The sequence below is a fragment of the Suricata suricatta genome, chromosome 9, assembly GCF_006229205.1.
Source record: "Suricata suricatta isolate VVHF042 chromosome 9, meerkat_22Aug2017_6uvM2_HiC, whole genome shotgun sequence".
Classification (NCBI taxonomy): Eukaryota; Metazoa; Chordata; class Mammalia; order Carnivora; family Herpestidae; genus Suricata; species Suricata suricatta.
In genome coordinates this window covers 79,774,399-79,789,174 of record NC_043708.1, presented here as the reverse complement: position 1 = coordinate 79,789,174, position 14,776 = coordinate 79,774,399, and the positions used below count along the sequence as shown (strand labels likewise).

General features: G+C 36.5%; 1 long non-coding RNA gene across 5 annotated transcripts in view; it reads left to right on the top strand.

Moving 5' to 3' along the window:
- LOC115302440 overlaps positions 1-14,776 on the top strand; it is a 178,505-nt gene that overhangs the window by 108,311 nt on the left and 55,418 nt on the right. Inside the window, exon 1 of one of the 5 annotated variants that reach the window (XR_003913458.1) lies at positions 9,482-9,520. The exons of the other annotated variants lie outside the window; for them this stretch is intronic. This is a non-coding gene — a long non-coding RNA (uncharacterized LOC115302440). Of the gene's footprint in view, positions 1-9,481; positions 9,521-14,776 lie in introns of those variants that run through there. 5 annotated transcript variants of the gene reach the window in all.

The window sequence follows — 14,776 nt, the reverse complement described above, 5'->3', positions numbered from 1 at the left end:
GTTTTTTGAGGAACCTCCACACTGTTTTCCAGAGCGGCTGCACCAGTTTACATTGCCACCAACAGTGTAAGAGGGTGCCCATCTCTCCACACCCTCTCCAACATCTATAGTCTCTTGCTTTGTTCATTTTAGCCACTCTGACTGGCGTGAGGTGGTATCTCAGTGTGGTTTTGATTTGTGTTTCCCTGATGATGAGTGATGTTGAGCATCGTTTTATGTGTCTGTAGACCATCTGGATGTCCTTTTTGGAGAAGTGTCTGTTCATATCAATGAATTTTTTTTTCTGTCATTGAATTTCCCTCTCTTTTCTGTTTGGGTTTGTGTTTTTTGTATCCTGTATGAAAAATCTTTCTTTACCAAAAGACTAAAAAATATTTTCCTGTACTTTCTTCTAAATGTTTTGAACTTTTGTCTTTCACATTTAAGTACTTAATCCAATTCATATTTTAAAATTATTTATTTATTCATTTTGAGTGAGAGAGAGAAAGAACACAAGCTGGGAAGTGACAGAGAGAAGGAGAGACAGAATCCCAAGGATGTGGGACTTGAACTCACGAACTGTGAGATTATGACCTGAGCCGAGATCAAGAGTTGGACACTTTACCAGCTGTGCCACCCAAGTGCCCTTCAAATGTTAAAAGTCAATGGTCTAAAGTAAATATTTGTTTTCACTTACTTTCCTTATGATAAATAATTGTCTATACCATTTTTTGTACCCATCCTTTGTCTCCTAAACTGCCAGGCTAGTCTTGTTTGTATATCTATGTTGGAAAAACACATGGGTCCGTTTCTGAACTACCTATTTTATCTATACATGAATTAAAAAAGAAAAGCTGTGAGCCAGTACTTCATTGTTTAATAATTATAGATTATAATAAGTCACAACACATGACCAGGCAAGTCCTCTACTTGATTTTTCTCCAAGAACATCTTGGCTATTCTTGGTGCTGCCCTTCACTGACTGAACAATGAGCTTGTTAGATATCATGAAAAGCTTGCTAGAATTTTTAATTAGAACTGCATTGAATCTTTAAATCAACTTAAGGATCAATCTAATTGTGAAAAATGGGACTCTTTCATTTAATGAACTTAACATGTCCCTAGTTATTTAGGGTTTCTTTAATATCTTTTAATAAAGTTTTATATTTTTCAACATAAAGTCCTTACAAAATTTTTCTTGTATTTATTGTTTGGATCCCTTATATTTTTGGTTATTATAAATATTACCTATACTTTTGAGTGGCATTTTATAAATTTGGTATATGTGTATAGAAATGAAATTGATTTCTGGGTGTTAGTCTTAGGTCTGGCAACCTACCTAATTTTTTAATTAATTCTAACAATTTCATGGATTATTTTGCATTTTCTATGTAAACAGCTATGTTATCTGTAAACAATTGATTTGTTGTAATTCTTATACTGTGTGTGTGTGTGTGTGTGTGTGTGTGTGTGTGTGTGAAGGACTGTGTGTATTTTGCCTTATTACTTTTTAGAACACCAAATTGTACGGAATTGGTGGTAGTAAGGATCCTTGTCTTGTTCTTGATTTTAAAGGTATTAATGCTTCTAATATTTCATCATTGAGTAATCTACTTGTGGTAGAATTTTTGTCCTAGTTTGTTTCCTTTCTTTTTGTGCTACTTAAAAAAAATTTTTTTTAATGTTTTTATTTATTTTTGAGAGAGGAGGAGAGGCAGCGTGAGCAGGGGAGGGTCAGAGACAGAGGGAAACACAGAATCTGAAGACAGGCTCCAGGCTCTGAGCTACCTGTCAGCACAGAGACTGATGCAGGGCCCAAACCCACTAACCACGAGATCATGACCTGAGCCAAAGTCTGACGCTCAACTGACTGAGCCACCCAGGCGCCCCTTTGTGCTACTTTTGAGTGGGCTAAAAAAGTTCCCTTCCTTTCATCATTAACTAAGAAATTTGGCTTGAGCAATTGTTGAATTTTTTCAATTGTTATTTCTGTCTGTAAAAAAATAATTAGTTTTTTCCTCTGTAGTCCATTAATATTGTAAATTATATTAATAGATTTTCTCATTTTGACTCAACTTTGCACCCCACTGGTCATGATTCATTTTCTCTTTTCACAGTGAGCATTTGATTTTCTAATGTTTTAGTTCAGGATATATTTATATTTATTCTAGTGGGCAATACCAGAATGTAATATTTCTTCCTTGTACTTTCTTGTCTGGCATTGGTATCAAGGTTGTCCTCATCTCACAAAATATGTTTGGAGAATAGCCCCTCTTTTTCTACTCTGTAAAAATGTTTGTGTGGATAAGAATTATGTATTTCTTCATGTTTGCTGGTATTCTCTACATCTACCATGGGTTGGATACTTCTCTTTGTGTAAGGATTTTGTTTTTGCAACTGTTACTAAAGTGTAACATACATGCAGGGGAGTATAGAGCTGATGAACATCACAAACTAAACACACCCTTTAACTAGCACTCAGATCAAGAGACAAAAGACTGTCCTACCACTGAGGCCTCTGCGGTAGTGGCTCCCACCATTCCTCCCACAGCAAGATTTCAAAGTCGCAAAAACTTGGATTTCTAATACCATGTATTTTTAGTTTTGGCAGCTTTTGAATTTTATCTAATGAAATTCGGTAGGATGTATAAGTCAAGATATTGTGAGAACTCATACATTTTTTTTTCCTTAGGATAATTGATTCTGTTTATTGTTCTTTAATAGTTATGGAGCTATTATATTTCTTCTCTATTTTCTTTTTAGAATGTATATCCTAAAAATGGGTTTTTGTTCATCTCAGTTTTCAAATACATGGGTGTACACTTACTCGAAGTATTTTTTTATTTTTAATCAATGCGGTATCAGTAGTTAGGTTTCCATTTTATTTTATTTCTGCGATTATTTTATGAGAACAGTTTTGCGGAAGGTTTTTCAGTCTTACACTTTTTAAAAAAATCTTATTTATGTTTTAAAATAGTTTATTGTAAAATTAGTTTCCATATAACACCCAGTGCTCTTCCCCACAAGTGCCCTCCTCCATCACCACCACCTCTTTTTCCCCTCCCCCTCCCCCTTCAACCTTCAGTTCTTTTTCAGTATTCAACAGTCTCTCAGGAGTCTTACACTTTTTGAAAGGTAATTTTTGACTCCATTTCCTCTGTTTCATTTCTATTACATGACCTTTTGTTTTGTCATATTTTTCTTTATGCTTTCTTCAGGTTTATTATAATGTAATTTTTATAATTTAAGTTTTACTCTTAGTTCATTCTATAACCTGTCTTCTTATATGTATATTTAGAGATCATTTTAAAACAATGAAGCCCTGTGGATATCATTTCAGTGGCATCCAATATGTTTCATGAAGAAGCATTTTTATTATAATTTAGTTCCATGCTTCCCCCTATATTTCATTATATGTTCTTTAATGTATGAATTATTTAAACTTTTTTTCAAAATAGAGTTATCTTTTGGGTTTTGATTTTTTAAATTTATTTTTGAGGTTTATTTATTTTTGAGGGAGAAAGACAGACAAGCATGAAAGGGGAAGGGATAGAGAGAGAGGTGGACAGACGTTCTGAAGGGGGCTCTGCACTGACAGTAGAGAGCTTGATGTGGGGCTTGAACTCAAGAACTGTGAGTTGAAGTTGGATGCTTCAGTTTTGATTTTTACTTTATTGTCTTAGAGTAAGCCTATGTGATCGGTGCAACATTGACTTTTGGGATTTTTTGAGACTTGCTTTGTGATCCAGAATATATTTGATCTTTATGTCTCAGGTCTCCTTGAATAGCATATCTATTTTCCAGTCGTTGGGTACCACTTTCTAAATATATACACTAGATTTATCTTTTTAATTATGTTGTTTAATTCTTTTCTATCCTTACTAGAATAGTGAGGATGGCTTAGGTTGCCACAAAGCTCCTCACAATTGAAGTTTACTTCTGGTTCATGCTCATTGCTCATCTTTAAAATCAGGCTAACAGAGGATCCAACTCTGTCCTTTCAGAATTGCCACAGCAGGAAAAAGAACTTGTGCCGTGTCTCACGCTGGTCTGGAAGCCAGTTTCTGCTGACATTAACTTCTCACATTTTGTTGGCCAAAGCAAGTCAAATGCCAAAAAAAGCCACACCTAATTTCAAGGAGTCAGGAAAATGTATTCATATAATATACCATGGAGGGGAAGCAGAATTTTGGTGAACTACCATAGTTTGGATTTATTTTGTCTGCTTTATTGATTACTTAACAAAAACCATTTAAATTTCCTATTAATATGATGGACATATCAATGTATCCCTGTATATTTGAACACTTTTTTATTTATATAGTATAAGTATAATATGTATATTCTAAGGTGGCTACATTAGAATTCTAATGCTATCAAGGTTATTATGTAGGGATCATCTTTGCCTTTCAAAATGTTCTTGCCTTAAATCCCATTTTGTTTGTTATTAATATTTACTCTTTGGAGAGCTTAGTAGTTGCCTGGTATAGAGCTTCCCTCTTTTTATTTTATTTATTTTCATTTTAACATGACTATTTGTTAACAAATATGAATTTACTCAATCTCTTTGCTCTACTCTTGAATAAGGATCTCAAACCTTGCTAATCAAAGTTTGATGCATCAACTAGCAACATCTGGGAACTTGCTAGAAATGGAAAACTTCTGCCCCAACCCACAATTCAAAACCTGGACTTTACAGAGATCCCTCAGGGACTGGGCACCTATTGAAGGCTGAGAAGCTCTGCCGTAGAACGTAGTAAATCCAGTTGTCGCCTTTTGGATTATTGTGCTTTAGTGTCTGAACCATAACTTTGTCTGGTTTGTTTTTTAATTCTACAAATTAGCCTTCACTGAAGCTATTTTATACACCTGATGCTTGTTTCAGCGAGCAAGTCGACCATTTCTCTGCTTAGCCATTCCTTCTTGCACTTCAGCCCTTTCTCAGATCTGTTCCTTCTTTCTTAGATAGGACTTTTGGAAGTTCCTTTTGGAAGGTGCTATTGGTAGTGAACTCAGCTTTAGTTCATTGGAAAATATCTTTATTTTGCTTGCATTTAAAAAATATCTTCACTAGGTAACATTTCAAGGTTACTAGTTATTTTTCTCAGTATTTTAAATATATTTCCATTGTCATTTAATGTTCTTTATTGTTGAGAAGTCAGCTAGAAGTTAATTGCCTCCCTTTGGTAGTAATCTCTCTGTCACCGTGTTCCTCTCATCTCTCTTGTTTCTCTGCTTTCTTTGAAAACCTTGTAATTTTATATATCTATATTTATGGAAGATCTGAATCCTAAGGTTCAAGGAACCTAATGGATGTGTGTTCAGCACAGAACTAAATTATAATAAAAATACTGCTTAATAAAGCATGTTAGATGCAACTAAAATACCTAGAGCCCTTAATTATTTTTAAAATAATCTTTAAAAACATATATAAGAAAATAAGACAGGCTAGAGATTAATGAGACAGAAATAAAACCTAAATTATAAGTTATAAAAATAGCAGTCATTAGTCATTAGTTATTATATCTTTGAATATGGTCTTCTATCCATTTTTTTCCTCTTTCTGTAACTCTCATTGTGTGTATGTTGACTCTTCTAATCATTGTATCTCTTAAACTTTCATATTTTCTATTTTTTTGTTTATGTGTATTTGCCTTATAGGTTATTTCTCATATCTATCTTCTATTTCACTAATTCTCTCCTCACCTGTTTCTCTTGAATGGAATCTTGAAATGCCCTTAGAGAAGATATTAGCTATAGCACTGGCTTTTTCTTCATGTTCTCCACACTTCCATGTTATTTTTGGGCTATATCTTTGCTTTATGTATGTCCCAATTAGCCATGATTTTGAGAAATATTTCTATTTTATCCAGATTTGTCAATTTCTATCCTGGGATGGAGTTTTTTATGAAACCATTACACCATATTTCCAGAAGTGGAAGTCTGAATTTCTCTTATCATATTTGCCTAGTATTTTGGGTGTTTATGTACTTACTATGATCTACTATTAGGTTAGGTTTCATCTTTTTGTGGGAAAAATTTATATCTCACCCATTTTGAAATCTCCAAATTAACTAGTGTCCTTAAACAATACTTGTTAAATAAATGATTCCAGTAGTTAATGGAGCCTTCTGACAGTACCAAGACCTGCTTGTGGGGAAGTGCAGGGTGAGACAATGACATGCATTTAACCACTAAGAATTCAAGCACACAGCCAGTTCAACAGGCGGAAATTCCTGTTCAAGTCCCAGATTTTCTTTCATCTCCTCCTGGACAACTTCATGGATTGACGAAAGTTAGGGAAACAAAGTATTTTCTCTGGATGCTGACAAGATTGTGCAAAAATTTGTTTTCTATGAGTTGTTTCACATTTTAAATTATTTTTAAAGGACTCTAAATTTTTTTTCAAGATCCAGACCACAAAAATTAAAATGCAAATAAATAACACAATTAAGGAAGACACTGAAAGATAGATGGCATACAATCTTAGAAAAGTATCCTCCCTCTGCTATTCTGCCTCATCTCGTCACATAGCAGCTCTAGGTCGTATAAATTCCAGTTGAATATGGGCTTTCCAATTTTTCCATATTTAATCAATTAAAAGAGTGAAATCCCAATGTCTACATAATATTCCAAATATGAAAATTTATTACAGTCAAGAAAGGACAAGATATTGGCAACACCGCCTAAGGATGACCAAGCCACTCTTCTCATCTTAACAGCTTGGGGTAAATGTTACCCCAAAATGAGTGTCTACTCTTAATCTCCAAAGACTGCCATACTTGGAGTTCATTTCCATTTATGGCTGAGCAATAAAATGTTCAAGCCTACAATTATACCAAACAAAATCCTAATATTGGGAAGGATTTTCACCCAGTTTATAGGTATTTGACTTTTAACCTAAATGAAGCACAGTGTGAGATCTTCATTAGGACTAGAAAAAAATCAAAATAATATTGGTGAGTCAAACGGTAACACTTAGGTTCACACTTACTTTTTTCTGGCTACTTGGAACAACAAGAAACCCTTCAGTATATTAGCACCACGTAGAAAGTTTAGTTCAGTGCTCCATTAATAATATTGAATCAACTATATCTCCCTTTATTCAGTTTCTGCAACATTTGGTAATATTGGCCAAAAACAGCTCATCAAAGATTCTCATTTCTCCCTTGGTTTCTATATAGTAAACCCTCCTGGATCTCTTCTTACCTTTCAGCCTGCCTCTTTTCCTGCACCTCTCCCCCTACACCCACCCTCAGCCATTAAACATTGGCATAATGTGAGATTTTATAGTTTGCTGTGAATCACCTCATTGGATCTCACACTTAAACTAATTCCAAGTCTTTACCTCTATATATATATTTTTTTATTTCTTTAGGTCCATGTGTTTAATTGCCTGTTTAATGCTTCCAGCAGGACATCCCACAGATAACTTCAATTTGCTATGTGAAAGACAAATCATAATTTCTCCATTTCACACCTACATAGCCAAATGAGAAATCTTAGCTTTCTCAGTTTTTCACTTTCCTACACCACTCATGTATAATCACCAGCAAAATCCAAACAAATGTACAAGCAGTTGTATTCCTCTGCTTTTGCATATGGTGCTTGAAATCCTCTTGACATTCCAGTAAAAATTCAAGTCCTTTTTTCAAAAGCTAACTCTAAAAGTGATACTTCTGTAAGTCTCTGTCAATATCCCTCAATGGAATGAATCATTTCTTTTTTTTTTAATTTTTTAATGTTTATTTATTTTTTGAGATAGAGACAGAGTGCGAGCAGGGGAGGGGCGCAGAGAGAGGGAGACACAGAATCCAAAGCAGGCTCCAGGCTCTGAGCTGTCAGCACAGAGCCCGACTCCGGGCCTGAACACATGAACCGTGAAATCATGACCTGACCAGAAGCCAGATGCGTAACTGGCTGAGCCACCCACGTGCTCCTGGAATGAATCATTTCTTATTTTGAATTTCCCCAGTTTTCTTTTAAATATCCCTCCTAATAGTAAAATATGATTGCCACACTCTAGGTATGTGTATGCATGGCAATCACTTTCTATAAATTGTACAGTTTAGGATGTGGCTTGTCTCTTCTTTGTGTATCTCCCACTAAACTTAATATAGTGTCATGAAGTGTTAGACTATTAATAAGTAGTTCCTAGAAGGAAAAGAGGTGGGCATGGATATTCTGTGTATTCCAAACCCAACTGGCAAAACCTACCTTTGCTGAAAAAAACAGAAGATACCCTCCCCAAAAGAGCTATCGTGTTTATTTGTACTAAAGCTATTAAAATGAGATTTGCTTTAAAAAAAAATCCCTTTATTTACTGTAGGCTCTAAAGTCAGTAGAAGAGGCAACTTTAATATGCATCCACTCTTAAATGGGAAAGAAGCAAAGCAGGCAGACACTAAACCAAGCACATTCTCTCCCCTGCCCTGGCCAATGCAAGGAAGACCCAATATCAATTTAAGTTCAGTGTAACATATGTTTAGCATTTACTATACACAAAGCATTAAGGGCAAAAGATGAATGAGACACTTTTCAAAGGAGTTTTTCTTCTTTTACTTTACCCCAAATTTTTCTCTTTAGTTCAGAATGACTCCACCCTACCCAAGGAAATTTTAACACAATACTATTGGCTACCTGCAAGATAATTCTATTTTCATTGATAATGTTATTTGCTATGTGCAATGTAGTTGCATTTTCGTAGGCTTGAAAATGGTAACAGAATGGGTAAGAATAGAAATTGTGTGGATAATCCTGCTGACTTTAGGAATGTTTCAAGATAACAAAGAGTGACATTCACTTACTTCTCTAAAAGTGTCCCAAATATTAAATTTAATTGACCTGAGCTTTCCTTTATTTAATTTATTTTTTTAATGTTTTATTTATTTTTGAGAGAGAAGGAGAGACAGCATGAGTAGGAGAGGGTCAGAGAGAGAGAGGGAGACACAGAATCTGAAGCAGGCTCCAGGCTCTGAGCTAGCTGTCAGCACAGTGCTCGATGCGGGGCTCGAACCCACCAACCATGAGATCATGCCCTGAGCTGAAGCCAGACGTTCAACAGACTGAGCCACGCAGGCACCCCGAGCTTTCCTTTAAACAACTTGTCCAAAAGAGGTAATTTACAAACTTGCCTTAATAATTCCTGAAGTATAAGCACAATAATTACTCATACAATTCTAAATTTCAGGCAAAATCAGAAATAAAAATAACCCTCTTAAGTGCGCTGTTTTTGGATTTGCTCTCCACTTTTAGGATCTAATAACATAGTATACTTCCATTGCCTCTGCGAACCACAATGTACATGCCGTACTGTTTACCTCCGACAGGGAAAACACTACTTCTTAACACATGCTATTTAACAGTAATTGCTGGGGCTCTTCATGTCTGAGTCCTAGCGCTGGAATTTCCTGCACTGTGGATATTTCATGTTGGAAATATTTCTGGTTTGGCAGAATGAAAAATAGATGGCTTTGGCTCGGAGGGAAATAACACTCTCAGTGGGTTCGCTGTGACATCCTGGAGGCTCACTTCGAGTTTGGTGAGTTGGACTGGATTCTGGAGGATGAGCATATTTGGTAGACATCAGTAGGTGTGCTAGAAGAGGAGGCTATAAATTGGCTGTACGTTCCTTGAATATTTTTTGGGAAGAAAGGGAAGAAAAAAGGAGAGCATCTAAACCATAAATTTATGTAATAATTTTTATTACATAGTGGTTGTAGCAGTAGTTGCCCACAAAGGGAGAGTTATGTCACATGTCATGTCTATCGATAAGCAAGTAATTCATTCAGTAAATGCTTGTGATTGGGCCATGCTAGGGGATGAGGACACAATCTAAGAAGTCATAGCACTGTGCTCACAGACATGATACTCTAATGAATTTAGTCTCACCAAATCCTTTAATAGCCATCAAATTAGATGTTGTTTGTGAAGGTGGGGTGGGTTGCATTCCAAGTTAGAAGATAATTTAGCTTCTGAACTTGCATAGTTACACAGCCACCTACCATTTCCTCATCAGATATTTAAAACTAGGGTTGACCATATAATGTGTCACCTAACCTGGGATAGTTTTGAGAGTGAGAGGAAAAGCTGCTCATAATAGGGTAGTGTGTATATACCTGGAGAGAAGCTAGTTTATATATGGTCACCCTATCTAAAATCACAGATGATTCCCTAATCAGTAATGTATGCTGCACATTCTGGAACCCTCATCAGGAAGAGAAATGCCAATTTGTCTGTTTTTCTTAATGAATGGCTAACAGAAGTGGTATTCAATGGGAAGAGTCTGAAAGACACATTATTCATTCATTCTTCCAGGTATTTGAGGTTCATCATTCCCTGATGATCAGGAAAGATCAGAAATCACATATATGAGTTGTATTAGCTGAGCCCTCAATATAGCTCTCATCTTTAAATTATGCTTTACTGTTCTGAGTGTGCCCTAAATGTACAAGAAAGAATCTTGCAGCCATGTGACCTTGCATCTGTGTTTGTGATTAAAAAAATGTTGAAGATTGTCTCCATTGTGTTATCGAATGGCATTTAAGGGTTCACATGATTTCACCTGGAGTGTCTGCTCTCCTTTCAAGAACTAATGAACATCTTTCTATCAGATAAATATTCATACAGGCTTCTAACTTGTCTTTTTATGCCTTGTTTCCAATATTTGGTCACAAGAATCCCTCCATGAGGGGAAGCATTCATATTCTACTAATTCTCATGTTTGACTTCTCTCATTTTTGATGTGGCACTGTCTCCTAAACTGGCTAATTTTCCTAAGTTTTATCTTTTCATATTTAATATTTCCCAGTCACCAAATAAAGTTTAAACTTTGTGGCCTAATGCTCGTGGCCCCCATACTGGACCCTAAGCTCCTGGCCATTCTCACTTGCTAATCCTATCCCTCGTGTATTGTTTCTCCATCTGAACTACTTGCTCTTCCCAGCACAGGCCCCACATGTTTTGTCTTTTGGCCTATGTTCATGCTATTCTCACTGTTTGGGGATTTGAAGAAAGTCCATCAATATCTGTAGTGAGGAGCAGAGTAGGGAGTTTATAGGGAAAAGCATAAGAAGAATGTCCATTCGAACATTTGGAATCTGTTGAAAGAGAAAATGTGAAACAGCCTGAAGCCTTCTTCATTGTGTATGCTCTGGCCTGCTGCCATTATCCTTTCCATATGGGAAGACTTGTCCTGAAAATTCACCTCTTGAAGGAGCAGAGGCTCATTTTTAATTCCTTTTTTCTGGGGTGTGGGACAAAGTGAGTGGCATAGAGATAAACAAATTATGTGTTGACACTGGCCTGCTAACATCATCTGTTCTCTTTGGGTAGTCATTCAAACCTCTTAGGTATTTGTCCCCCAAACTTCAACCCTAGGGTCGAAAAGGGCATGTGCCCCAAGGAAAAGGATCACAGGAATATACCTCGTGTTTATAATCTTATAATCTTCTTGGGGATGGAAGGAATGGGAAACCCTTGGAGTTATTCTTGTATATGACTGTGCATTCAGAATCTAGATGTTTTTGTGCAGTCATAAGAGAAAAATGTAAAAAGAAAATGTGATCTATGGGGTAATAGTCACAAACCCTAATTTTTTCCATGGCCCCTTTTTTATTTATTTCCTCCTTTGTTTCCTCTTGTTCATTTTGTAGGAGGGGCTCTTGGCTCTTGTTCAAGCACATTGCTGAGGAATGGTGGAAAGGGATTGTGGTTAGCTAGGTTATACAGAAAGACAACAAAGAAATCGAATACCCACCTTGGCAGTGGCCCAGATGCCTTCCAGTGGATACTGGTTTACTATAAGCACAAAAGACCCATGCACAAAGGCCTAAAAATGTGGTTAGAAACCTATTTACTTTTCAACACAGGAGAAAATTGGAAACAGAAGTCTGGCTTGCTATTGAGAGGCAATTTTAAGTTAATTAATCAAGTGAGGGAATCCAATGGCCAGGAAATGGTGGCAACAGAGTTAGTTTTGCACTTGGACCTGCAAGCAGGTCCTCAGATGATTCTAGAAATATGACTGTTGCGTGGCCATCTCAGCATTCCTGGTTTGCTGAAAGAATGCGAACTTCCTTACCTGTTTTTTTTTATTCTGTTATTATTTTTTAAGTGTATTTCTTTATTTTGAGGGAGAGAGCATGCAGTAGCAGGGGAGGGGCAGAGAGAGAGGGGGAAAGAGCGAGAATCCAAGGCAGGCTCTACACTATCAGTGTAATTGGGGCTTGAACTCACCAAGAACCATGAGACCATGACCTGAGCAGAAACCAAGAAACGGACGCTTAACCGACTGAGCCACACTTAACCATGCTCCCTTAACTGTTTTTGGGTTGTGCTGTCACTCGTGGTTGGAAAATATTTTGCAGAAGTAGCTGTAGAGAGACAGCAGCAGAAGGATGGAAATATAGGTGTTTTGATGATAATGAGAGCAGTTTGAGAAAAGTTGTAAAGACTGGGGATGTGATATAAGATGACACTGTACTCTTACACTGGAAGATGCATCCTAAAACAGTCTTTCCATTAGTTGGCAAGTTCACTAAAGACAGAGATTGTGTCTTACTCAGTTGTAAGTCAACAAACTGCCTAATTTGGTATCGGAAAATGAATGAAAGACTCTTCCAAGCTATCCCTTTGCTATGGCCTGAATGTCTGTGTCCTCCAGCCTCCCAAATTCATATGATGACATTCTGACTCCTAAAATAATGTTGTTGGGAAGTGGAGCCTCTGAGGGTGTTTGGGTTATGAGGGTAGGAGCCTCATGAGTGGGACTGGTAACTTTATAAAAGAGATCCCTCAGATCTAGTTTGTTTCTCCCACCACGTGAGGACACAGCAACAAGGTACCCTCTATTATCAGAAGGCAGGCCATCCTTAGACAGTGAATCTGTCAGCACCTTGATCTTGCACTTCTTAGCCCCCAAAACTGTGAGAAAGACATTTCTGTTGTTTACAAGCCACCCAGTCTATACTATATTGTTACATCAGCTCTAATGGAAGAAGACACCCTTGCAACTATCTTTCTAGAGATGTGTGCCTGATAATATTCTTAATTATTATTAATATATTCAAGGTCTCTATGACAGGATATTCCATAACCAACTCACTAACTTATATTCCCAACTACTTTATTCTTTCTCTCTCTTTTTTTTTCTTTGCATTCTAATGCGGATCCTACCTGTTATTACCGAAGCCTTTATTTTGTTCTGTCCTTCATGAAGCTAGAACATATTACCTTCTTCCATATAAAATACTTTCCTTAAGAAGTGAATGGCCTTGCGGCACCTGGGTGGCTCAGTTAGGTGTCCAACTTCGGATCAGGTCATGCTCTCACAGTTTATGGGTTTGAGCCCTGCGTTGGGCTCTGTGCTGACAGCTCAGAGCATGGAGCCTGTTTCAGATTCTGTGTCTACCTCAGTCTCTGCCCCTCCCCTGCTTGTGCTCTGTCTCTTTCTCTCTCAAAAAGAAATAAACATTAAATTTTTTTTAAAAAGCAAATGGCCTTATTGAGCCACTATTTTCTCCAAGCAGCGAGAAGACAAAATCGCCATACATAAAACACTCACAAAACCACATTAGATGGAGTGGGTAAATGGATAACACGTATGTTATGTGTTGTAATAGAGAAGCCACAATGAAAATCATTTGCATGGCTATATGGATCTTTCCTTGGGCACACATATTATGACTACATTTTTATTGATGCTCTATTTGTAAATATATAAATATATATATTTTTCTTGTAACCTTTTAATTTGAAGATTTTGAAACTTAAGACAGAAACTGATCCACATTTGATTTTGCTTTCTCTTTCCCTACCCAGCCCTCTTTCTCTCCCTGTCTTTCTCAAAACTTTTTGTTTTCATTATCACTCCCTCAAGGAGACGATTTAGATATTTTTTCCTAAACATGTCCCCCCATGAAAATTTAAGACCATAGATAAACTGTGCATCTGTTTATACTGTTGTATCATCTAAGAATTTTTTCCCTCGAGGAACCAATGCTTATTGTCTTATTTTCTGTACCATTTGAGAATAAGTTGGAGACATTGTGTACTTTTCCTCTGTATATGTCAGTATTTATTTCCTAAGAACAAAGACAGCCTTTTACATAAGCAAAATACAAAAAGCTGGGAACTTAACACACGAACACAAGATTATAATCTAAAATCCATAGTCCATCATAAAATGTGTTAGTTGTCTCAGTACTGTCCTTGGTGGCAAATTTGCCGAGCCTAGCCAGGATTCAACCCACGATGCCATGTGGCATTTAGCTGTTATGTCTCTTTAGTTACTCTTACTCTGGAACAGTTCCTCAGATATTCTTGACCTTGACATTTTTAAAAAGTACCCGAGCTATTTTGGAGAATGGCTCCAGAACTCATTGTTTGGGTTTTCTGATGTTTTGTCCAGATAGATTCAGGTTTTACTTTGTTGACCAGAAAGCCATAGAAGTGATACGTCCTTCACGGTACAGCACGTCAGGAGAAACATGTCAGTGTGTCCCCGTCCTGGGATGTGCCTGCCAGTTTCTCCACTGTAAAGTTACTATTTGCCCCTTGTAATTAACAAGTAATATTTTGATACTATGTTAATGTCCTAGGTCTCATAAAACTTTCTCCTGCATACTTTAGCATCCATCAGTACTTTTTTATTTTATTTTTTTAATTTTTTTCATTTTCTATCATTTCTCCCATAGTTCTTACTTGGAAGTCTACTGTCAGGAAGAGCTTTCTCTTTACCTTTATTTATTTATTATTTATTTAATTTATTTTTATTATTAAAAATTTTTATTTATTT